This window comes from Eleutherodactylus coqui, chromosome 1, assembly GCF_035609145.1.
Source record: "Eleutherodactylus coqui strain aEleCoq1 chromosome 1, aEleCoq1.hap1, whole genome shotgun sequence".
NCBI lineage: Eukaryota > Metazoa > Chordata > Amphibia > Anura > Eleutherodactylidae > Eleutherodactylus > Eleutherodactylus coqui.
Window position 1 is genome coordinate 258625549 of NC_089837.1, and position 10453 is coordinate 258636001.

Consider the following 10453-nt stretch of genomic DNA (forward strand, 5'->3'; position numbering starts at 1 on the left):
GCATAAAGGACAGACAGACAGACATTTTTATATATGTAGATGACATCAGGAAGTGAGAGAATTAGATTCCGTGCGTAAAATTTGGATGCTAATTCTTTTGCCCTTAGAATTGAATAATCGAGTTGGGACCCATTAGCTTTTCCTATTTATGACATAATCAATGCTTGTGCCAAATTTCAAGTTTTAATGACATCGGAAAGTGAGAGAATTAGATATCGTAACCTAAAATTTGGCCGCTAATTTTTTTGCGCTTAGAATTGAATAATCCAGTTGGAACCCATTAACTTTTCCTATTTATGACATAATCAATGCTCGTGCCAAATTTCAAGTTTCTATTACATTGGGAAGTGAGAGAATTAGATTCCGTACGCAAAATTTGGACGCTAATTCTTTTGCGCTTAGAATTGAATAATCGAGTTGGGACCCATTAGCTTTTCCTATTTATGACATGATCAATGCTCGTGCCAAATTTCATGTTTCTACGACATCGGGAAGTGAGAGAATTGATGGCAATGATGGAAATCGAACAATCTACGTGGGGGGGGCGTAACTGTCGACGACGCTCATAGGATAGATGTACTATGCCAGTAATCTTTCCAGGAGTGTACTCAACAACTTCCCAAAGTTTCATGGCGATCGGATGAATGGTGTAGTAGCGCATAAAGGACAAACAGACAGACAGATAGACACACAGACATACATTCATTTTTATATATATAGATATGTATTTACTAATGTGTTTTATAATAATATACTAGCTGATATACCCGGCTTCGCCCGAGTTAATTTGCTACTGGTGTTTATCTGGTGTTCACACAGAAAATCTTATGAAGTCGTGGTTACTTTAGATAAATTCGTTTTGTTTTGTTTAGAAGATAACTGTCTCATATATTGCGGGGTACAGATATGTTATTAGTTACATAACATAGGAATGGTCATGCCAAATTTCAAGTTTGTGCAGTACAGATATGTGTTATTAGTTACATTACATAGGGGGTCACTTACTTTTATGCATAGGATTGAATAATCAAGTTGCAACCCTTTAAATTTCCAATATTTATTACGCAAAGAATGGTCATGGCAAATTTCACATTTGTGCGGTAAAAATTTGTGTAATTATTTGTTGCATTGGGAAGTGAGAGAATTAGATTCCGTACCTAAAATTTGGCCGCTAATTCTTTTGCGCTTAGAATTGAATAATCCAGTTGGGACCCATTAACTTTTCCTATTTATGACATAATCAATGCTCGTGCCAAATTTCAAGTTTCTATTACATTGGGAAGTGAGAGAATTAGATTCTGTACGCAAAATTTGGACGCTAATTCTTTTGCGCTTAGAATTGAATAATCGAGTTGGGACCCATTTCCTATTTATGACATAATCAATGCTCGTGCCAAATTTCATGTTTCTACGACATCGGGGAGTGAGAGAATTGATGGCAATGATGGAAATCGAACAATCTACGTGGGGGGGGGGGGGGCGTAACTGTCGACAACGCTCGCACACGCGCCATTTATCATAGGATAGATGTACTATGCCAGTAATCTTTCCAGAAGTGTACTCAACAACTTCCCAAAATTTCATGGCGATCGGATGAATGGTGTAGTAGCGCATGAAGGACAAACAGACAGACACACAGACATACATTCATTTTTATATATATAGATATGTATTTACTAATGTTTTTTATAATAATATACTAGCTGATATACCCGGCTTCGCCCGAGTTAATTTGCTATTGGTGTTTATCTGGTGTTCACACAGAAAATCTTATGAAGTCATGGTTACTTTAGATAAATTCGTTTTGTTTTGTTTAGAAGATAACTGTCTCATATATTGGGGGGTACAGATATGTTATTAGTTACATAACATAGGAATGGTCATGCCAAATTTCAAGTTTGTGCAGTACAGATGTGTGTTATTAGTTACATTACATAGGGGGTCACTTACTTTTATGCATAGGATTGAATAATCAAGTTGCAACCCTTTAAATTTCCAATATTTAGTACGCAAAGAATGGTCATGGCAAATTTCACATTTGTGCGGTAAAAATTTGTGTAATTATTTGTTGCATTGGGAAGTGAGAGAATTAGATTACGTACATAAAATTTGGAAGCTAATTCTTTTGCGCTTAGAATTGAATAATCGAGTTGGGACCCATTAACTTTTCCTATATATGACATAATCAATGCTCATGCCAAATTTCAAGTTTCTATGACATCAGGAAGTGAGAGAATTAGATTCTGTATGTAATATTTGGACGCTAGTTCTTTTGTGCAAAAATTAAATAATCGAGTTGGGACCTCTTTACTTTTCCTATTTTGGACATAATCCATGCTTGTGCCAAATTTCATGTTTCTACGACATCGGGAAGTTGGAGAATTAGTGGTGAGTCAGTGAGTGAGTCAGTGAGGGCTTTCTTCTTTATATATATAGATTTATATCTGCATATATTATGTATGTACCGTTTATTTATATATATATATATATATGTATATATATATATATATATAATTTTTTTTTCTTCTTTATTTTCATTTACTCTTTCTCATTTCCTTATCCACTTTTCTGTTTATTCTTTATATGCATCTCTAAAGGCCCATTATTTACATGGAGCGATGATCCCTCAAAGATCGCTCAAATGACAGTGAGTGACAGCTTTGAGCGATCATTTTGCATAAACTATTGAGTAGCTACTCAGCTACTTAATAGCAATTTAGTGTGCAAATGAAGCCTTTAGCTAAAAGCAGTTAATAGCCCGTGGAGAACTGCTGATAAGGCTGAAAGACGATTTTTAGTTTGGCCTGAATTTAACGATCAGCTAGCAGTGCACGAAAAGTGCACAATGGCCACGCGTTTAGACGCAACGATGATCGCTTAAACGATCGCGGTTTAGCAATTTTTGAGCGATCTTTGCTCCGTGTAAATAAGCCTTTAGTTTGTATGCTTTCATCCAGCTGAACTGACGAAGGGGTGTGACCCCAAACGCATTTTCATATTTCACATTTAAATCTACATACATGAATACTGCAATGTAACCTGTGCACCTACAGCATTTCCTGTCCTGAAGATAAGCCTTATCTTAGGATCCTGACAGTATTTACATTACAATGTTGAAGAACTAAGCACTCATTTGTTAACTTCTAATCTCTGAAAATGAAATCCTCTAGCATGCTAATACAATTCAACATGACGACTTTTATTAAATACTACACATAAAATACATGATGTTACAGTGAGCTTTCAAACCTATGCAGGGTTCTTCCTCAGGCATAATGGAACAGATCTAAAGATGTATTTATATAAAAACATATATACATGATCACATGGTAGGGCACAAACATGGTGTGTTTAATTTGCACTTAAAAGGAATTCCAGAACAGGATAAGAGGGCACAGACATTTTGTGATTAATAGCACTTAGATAAATACCAGTAAGGAACGAGCATTCCAGTAAATACTTAATTAGTCCAGTAACAATGAATGTGAACATTTTATATGCTGTGTATGAAAGTTATTATACTTAAAGGCAAATTTAAAGGGGTTGTCCCGCAAAAGCAAGTGGGGGTATACACTTCTGTATGGCCATATTAATGCACTTTGTAATATACATCGTGCATTAAATATGAGCCATACAGAAGTTATTCACTTACCTGTTCCGTTGCTAGCGTCCTCGTCTCCATGGTGCCGTCTAATTTCAGCGTCTAATCTCCCGATTAGACGCGCTTGCGCAGTCCGGTCTGCTCCCTTCTGAATGGGGCCGCTCGTGCCGGAGAGCTGCTCCTCGTAGCTCCGCCCCGTCACGTGTGCCGATTCCAGCCAATCAGGAGGCTGGAATCGGCAATGGAACGCACAGAGCCCACGGTGCACCATGGGAGAAGACCTGCGGTCCACCGTGGGTGAAGATCCCGGTGGCCATCTTAGCAAGGTAAGTAAGAAGTCGCCGCAGCGCGGGGATTCGGGTAAGTACTATCCGTTTTTTTTTTTACCCCTGCATCGGGTTTGTCTTGCGCCGAACGGGGGGCCTATTGAAAAAAAAAAAAACCCGTTTCGGCGCGGGACAACCCCTTTAAGTCTCAACGTCACAGAAGAATTTGGGAATATAAATGTATAACTACATTTGATACTATCAGAAACATAATGAATCTCAGAGGGGTTTTAACATCAGTGGAGATGGTGAGATATGAGAAACCCAGAGCAGACGTAACACGCTGGACTACTGACCCGCTAGCATCAATTTAAAGACCATAAAACGTTCACAGGTACGATGCTGAATAAAATGAGAGATGAAACATATGAACAGCTTCACTGCTTTGCTCTCTGGTAAGGCACTATTATGATGAGTATAATGTATGTATATCATGACACAAGTTTCATGTTTATATACTGTATGTGCATGTGTGTATGTAGTGAGCATGCACATTCATGGCTATGACGAAATACAGCTTATACCACTGCTCATAACATACTATTCACAGCATGTCACAGCGATAATGTATTCTTTTGCAGAGTTCCTCTATTATATAAAATACAAATAATCCTCTACCTATTTCTTCCTCACAGACTGGATTATAACTCCATATTATGTATTTGTCTGGTCAGACCTAAATCTATCTCCCTGCACATGCTGTGATTTCTAATGAATAATTATTTAGATTCTAGTGATCTCTTGAACAGACTGCAATCAATCTAAACTGTGCCATTAGACAGGCCAGGACAATCAATGAGATCAGATACATTTGATTGCTTGGATTTGATTAGTGTTCTCATATAAGTGTTCTAATTCAAGTACTATAGTCTTTGATGGCTGTAGTTTTATTACTGTGTATGACTAGATGGACAGTCATACCATTCATAGAGCAGACGTATTATGTTTATTTGCACAGCTAAAACCTGTGATTAACCCCTTTAAAGTAGTGTTCCCCAACTCCAGTCCTCAGGGACCGCCAACAGGTCATGTTTTCAGGATTTCCTCAGTGTTGCACAGGTGATGTAATTATCATCAGTGCCTCACACATTGCCACAGGTGTTCTTACTGTAGGATTTCCTGGAAAACATGAACTGTTGGGGGTCCCTGAGGACTGGAGTTGGGGACCCCTGCTTTAAAGGGATTGTCCCACAAAGCAAATTTAGCACCTATCAACAGGATAGGGGATAGGTATCTGATCAGTGTGGGTCTAATTGCTGGGACCTCCAAGCATCACAAGAACAGGGTCCCAAAGGACCTTTTATCAACAGAGTATTAGTCATATACAGTGGATATAATAAGTTACACATCACTGTTAAAATGCCATGTTTTGTTATGGTTAAAATCCGACACAGATGAATCATATCATATTTCCACCTTCGATGTGACCCATTATTTCTAAAATCCCATTGAAAAACAAACAAATCTTTTAGGTGGAAAAATTTAAAAAGAAAAGTAAAAAAAATGTAGTTACATAATTATGCACACCCTAAAACTAAAACTATATTGATTTACCCTTTGATTTTATGACAGCATTCAGTCTTTTTGGGTCGGTGTCTATCAACATGACACATATTAACTTGGCAATTGTTGCCCACTCTACCTTATAAAAGCGCTCCAAATCTGTCAAATTGCAAAGGCATCTCTTGTGTACCGCCTCTTCAGGTCAACCTACAGATATTTAATGAGATTCAGGTCTGGGCTCTGGCTAGGCCACTCCAAAACTTTTATCTTCTTCTGGCAAAGCCATTCTTTTGTTGCATTGGAGGTATGCTTGCCACCCTACACCACAACACAGACATACAAAGAATATGAGAGATGGCTGTCACATACACTACACAAACAGTACTTGCCAGTACCTGCTGCTCCTTTAATTTTGCTGTAGGCTGCTTGGCAGCCTCCTGGTACAATTTTTTTCTGATTTTTTTCATCAATTTTTTGAGAGACATCCAGTTCTTGGTACTGTCACTGTTGTGCCAAATTCGGTCCACTTCTTGATGACTGTCTTCACTGTTTTCCATGGTCTATGTATTGCCTTGAAAACATTTTGGTCCCCTTCTCCTGACTGATACTTTTCATTAATCAGATCCCTTTGATGTGTTGTAAGCTCTTTATGGACCAAGGTCTTTGCTAAAAAAAAATGCAATTAAGAAAATGTCAGGAGAATCCTACTAGAGGAGTTGAACTTTGTCTCCCCATACGGATCATACCCGTGAGGGGAGATGAAATAACATACCTAAGGCCCCCAGATTTGTCCCCCAATGGGATCGTTATCCGCGGACCTTTCCCAGCTTTGGCGCATGCGCCCGTCAGCAAAATGGCGGATGCATGCGCAAAAGTCAAGAATTGACCAGTAAATTTAAAATCTCCCTTCTCCTGGCTACCAAGAGTAACCGAGAGCCTGGAGATGCCATGGGTGGCCGCAGTACACGGTTCCTTTTCACGTGATCGCTGTTATCCAATGGATAAAGGCGATTACTATGAGTAAGAAAAAAAGTTGAAGTTTCACCTCTCCTCACCGATGCGGTCTGTGAGAAGAGTTAAACTTTTTACCAGAGGTTTCTGGATTTGATCCCTATTTCCCAGAAAAATCCCTTTAAACCCTTCCGACTCCAGGGCGTAAGTTTACGTCCTGGCAGCGGGTTACTTCCCGCAACAGGGTGTAAACTTACGTCGTGGGGATAGCACGAGATCATAAGTGATCTCGTGCTATCCCGCAGCGGGAGCCAGTTGTCGGTCATAGCCGGCCTCCCGCTGCAACAGCTTGGGTGCATTGGAGATGCACCCCCCCCCCCCCGCGCTGTTAACCCCTTCCCTGCCGTGATCTCTGTAGATCGCAGCATGGGAAGGGTTCACAGAGGGAGCGCGCTCCCTCTGTGAAGTTGCCGGGCTCTCACAATATAATCGCAGAGAGCCCGGCTGGTTGCTATGGCAACAGGATGCCAGATACCGGCGTCCTGTATTGCCATAGCCTGTGATCGCTGTATAAGCGATAAGGCATGGCAGGGCAGTAGCCCTGCCATGCCTTAACACAGCGATCATCAGAGGGACACAAACAGTGTAAAAAAAAATAATAAAAATGTACAAAAAAGAAAAATGTAAAAAAAAATGTTTAAAAAAACCCTTTTTTGTGCTTTTTTTCATGCTAGCATAAAAAAGGTAAAAAAAAAAAAATCCCACATATTTGGTATTGTCGCGTCCGTAACGATGCATACAAGACTTTTGGCATCGTTTTAACTGTATCGACCTGCAGAAAAAAAAGGGATTGTGTCATTTATGCTGCATGATTAACACTGTAAAAAAAAAAACACAAAAATCTATGGCAGAATTGATGTGTTTTCTCTCTCTGTTATCATAAAAAAAAATAATAAAAGTTTTACAATGTAGTCTATGTACCCAAAAATGGCACCATCAAAAACTACAGTTCGCCACGCAAAAAACAGCCCTTATGCGGCCGCATCGACTGAAAAATAAAAAAATTATAACTTTTGAAAAATGGAGATGAAAATCTGCCAAAAATCGTTGCGTCCTCAAGCTCAAAATAGGCCATGTCCTTGAGGGGTTAATGAAAATTCAAATTTAAACTGTGTTTTGCATCTCCTTAAGTTCCTTTTGTCTAATATCACATAAAAGATTCAGAGTGATAAATATACAATTACAGAGTATATCTATCTTGTAGATTTGTAACGCAAAGTAAGAAATGCTATGGTTTCAATCATTCAACTTTTTTTGTATAATAGCACGTCAGTAGGTAAAACCTCACTAAATGAAGCACTGTGACAATGTAACTTGATTTGCCTTTATTCTACAAAGATTTTGTCATGAGGTAGTTATAACATTTTGACTTGTGCTCCCCAATCAGCTGTATTATAGCAATACTCTAGGTGGTTGGCAATAGCAGCAGACACTATTGAGCACCAGTGTGATCAAAGATGTCTTAGCATCAAAAAAGACTTGGCATCAGGGTCAAACCATGCAAATGACAGCTGACTAAGAATAACGATTTATTATTCGGACGAGAGAATAAGTGAACAATGTCAGAGTTCGCTCGTGCAGTCATGCAGCCTGTTTATACAGGCAGAAAAATCATTTGCTCATTCGCTCGCTAAATTGAAAAGTGAATGAGTATGACTGAATAATCAGTATTTTAAGCGAATGATTAGCGAACGAGTCAAGGATGATCTTAATGCTTGAATGAACGATGGACGATAATTTATCCGCTTATTGTTCATCGTTCAATCGTTGGCTGTGTTTACGCTTAATGATTACCGTTCAGAATCGAACGATCTAGCGATTTTTTTTTTATTAAGGATAACACTAGATGACAAAAATGCACTTTGAAATTTTCCTTTCTCAAAATAGTTGAACTACCCTAATTTCGGGTTGAGAAACACAAATTGACATTAGATTTTGTTTATTAGCTTTGGTTTTTAAGATATACTAATCTCAAATCAAAATACTAAATACACTTTGATGTTCTTTCTTATCTCAAAATAATTAAATTTGGGTCAAGGAAAATAAATGTGACAATATACTTAGTGGGCCTAACTCAGGTTTTATAGATACACTAACTTCAAATAAAGTGCTTGTCCTGATCTCCTAACTGGATACCGAAATATTGCCGATATGCAGTTTTTATGATTGAAGTAATTCGACATTTCTGGGCAGAAAATGTCACCCCCCCACCCCCCACCACACACACACACACACACACACACACATACACACATACACACACACAACAAAATGTTTTTGAGTTTTTACAATTACGTGGCATCCTGGATTCTAACCTAAAATTACAAAAAAAAAAAACCAATGCGGAGAACACTTAATTGCATTTTTTTTATTGTAATATATGCATGTCAATTTTAAGATTTAGGCATTACGTTATCTGATTAACATTTTAGTTATTCAACTGTTTTACTATATATGCTTTTGTTTATTTAATTATTTCACTCATCTAACCTTGTGTATCTGAAGAAAGGTACATATAACTTAAATGTGCACCATCTCAGAGCCAAGAGCTAACTCAAAGTTTTCAATGTCATTTTTGTTTCTTCCATGATGACATGATTAAAAAATACCCATTTTCAAGTCAGAAAGATTTTCACTATTGACCAGTGTAATCGTTCCATCTAAACGTACTTTAAATGAAGCACTATAACTCTGTCATTTGGATCCTGGTTCAGGCACTTGTCATCACAGTCAGCACTATCAAAGTGGACTTTGCACCAACACTAAGTCAATACTACTTGGTATTTTCCATGCTGGTTGTTTTATTTGTTATTTTTAGTAACTGGTTGTATGTTTTTGCTTATGTCTTTGAAAGAATTTTTCCTTCCTTTAACCCCTTGAGTGGCGGGTTTCCTACGACCCTGTCGTACCCACCAGGGCAGGTTTTTTAAATGGTCTAATCATTGAATTTCAACTAATTTTGCAGTTGCGTTCCAAGAGCCATAACGTTTTCATTTTTCCATTGACCAGGCCATATGAGGGCTTGTTTTTTGCGGGACAAGTTGTACTTTTTGATGGCATCATTTTTGGGTATATATAATGTATTGCTTAACTTTTGTAAAAACATTTGTAGGGAGATTGGGGAAAAAAAAAGAAATTCTGCCCTTTGTTTTTTTTATTTCATTTTTACGGCGTTCAACATGCAGAATAAATAATGTGATATCATTATTCTCTGAGTCAGCACGATTCTGGCGATACCAAGTTTATACAGTTTTTATGTTTCTGGGAGGAAAAAAAGAAATGGGGAAAATGAAAAAAAGAGGCCATGTCATTAAGGGGTTAAATAATGTACCAACTTCCTTCTCTGGGTCATTACGACGCAGGGATACCACATGTATGATTTTATTTTACATTTTTTACAAAGTAAAGGGAGACAAGTGTTTTTATTTTTATTTTTTTTATAATTTTTTTACTTTTTGTTTTTTTTTAACTTTTTTTTTATTTTTGTCCCTTTAAGGGACTTCCACGGGGACCCATCAGGACCCCCTGATCACTTTCCGGAGTCCGATGGTGACAGCCCTTTACATGCTGCAGTCACATAGACTGCAGCATGTAAAGGGTTAACACAGCAGAGATCAGAGGTTTTCTCTGATCTCTGCTGTAAGAGCTGGTGCCTGCTTGTCCTCTGACAGCCAAGTACCAGCTCTCCCTGCCACAGAGATTATCGGCTTCTTTCTGACAAGCCGATGGTCTCTATGGCAACCTATAAACAAAGCAGGACATTAGAAGCAGGAGATTGCCGGCAGATCGGCAATATCTTCCTGCTTCTGTTGTTCAAAGACCTTGCGTTGTTTTCTGTGGGAGAGTGCAGGCAGAGCACAATGCCACAGCTTGTGGCATTGTGCTCTGCAGCTCTCATAGTGATACATAGCCCGGAAATCTTCCGGGCTATATCGCTATGAGCAGTGGAGCTCGTCCCGGAAAATTTCCGGGCGTGCCACTCAAGGGGTTAATACTCAATGTGGTTTAGGCC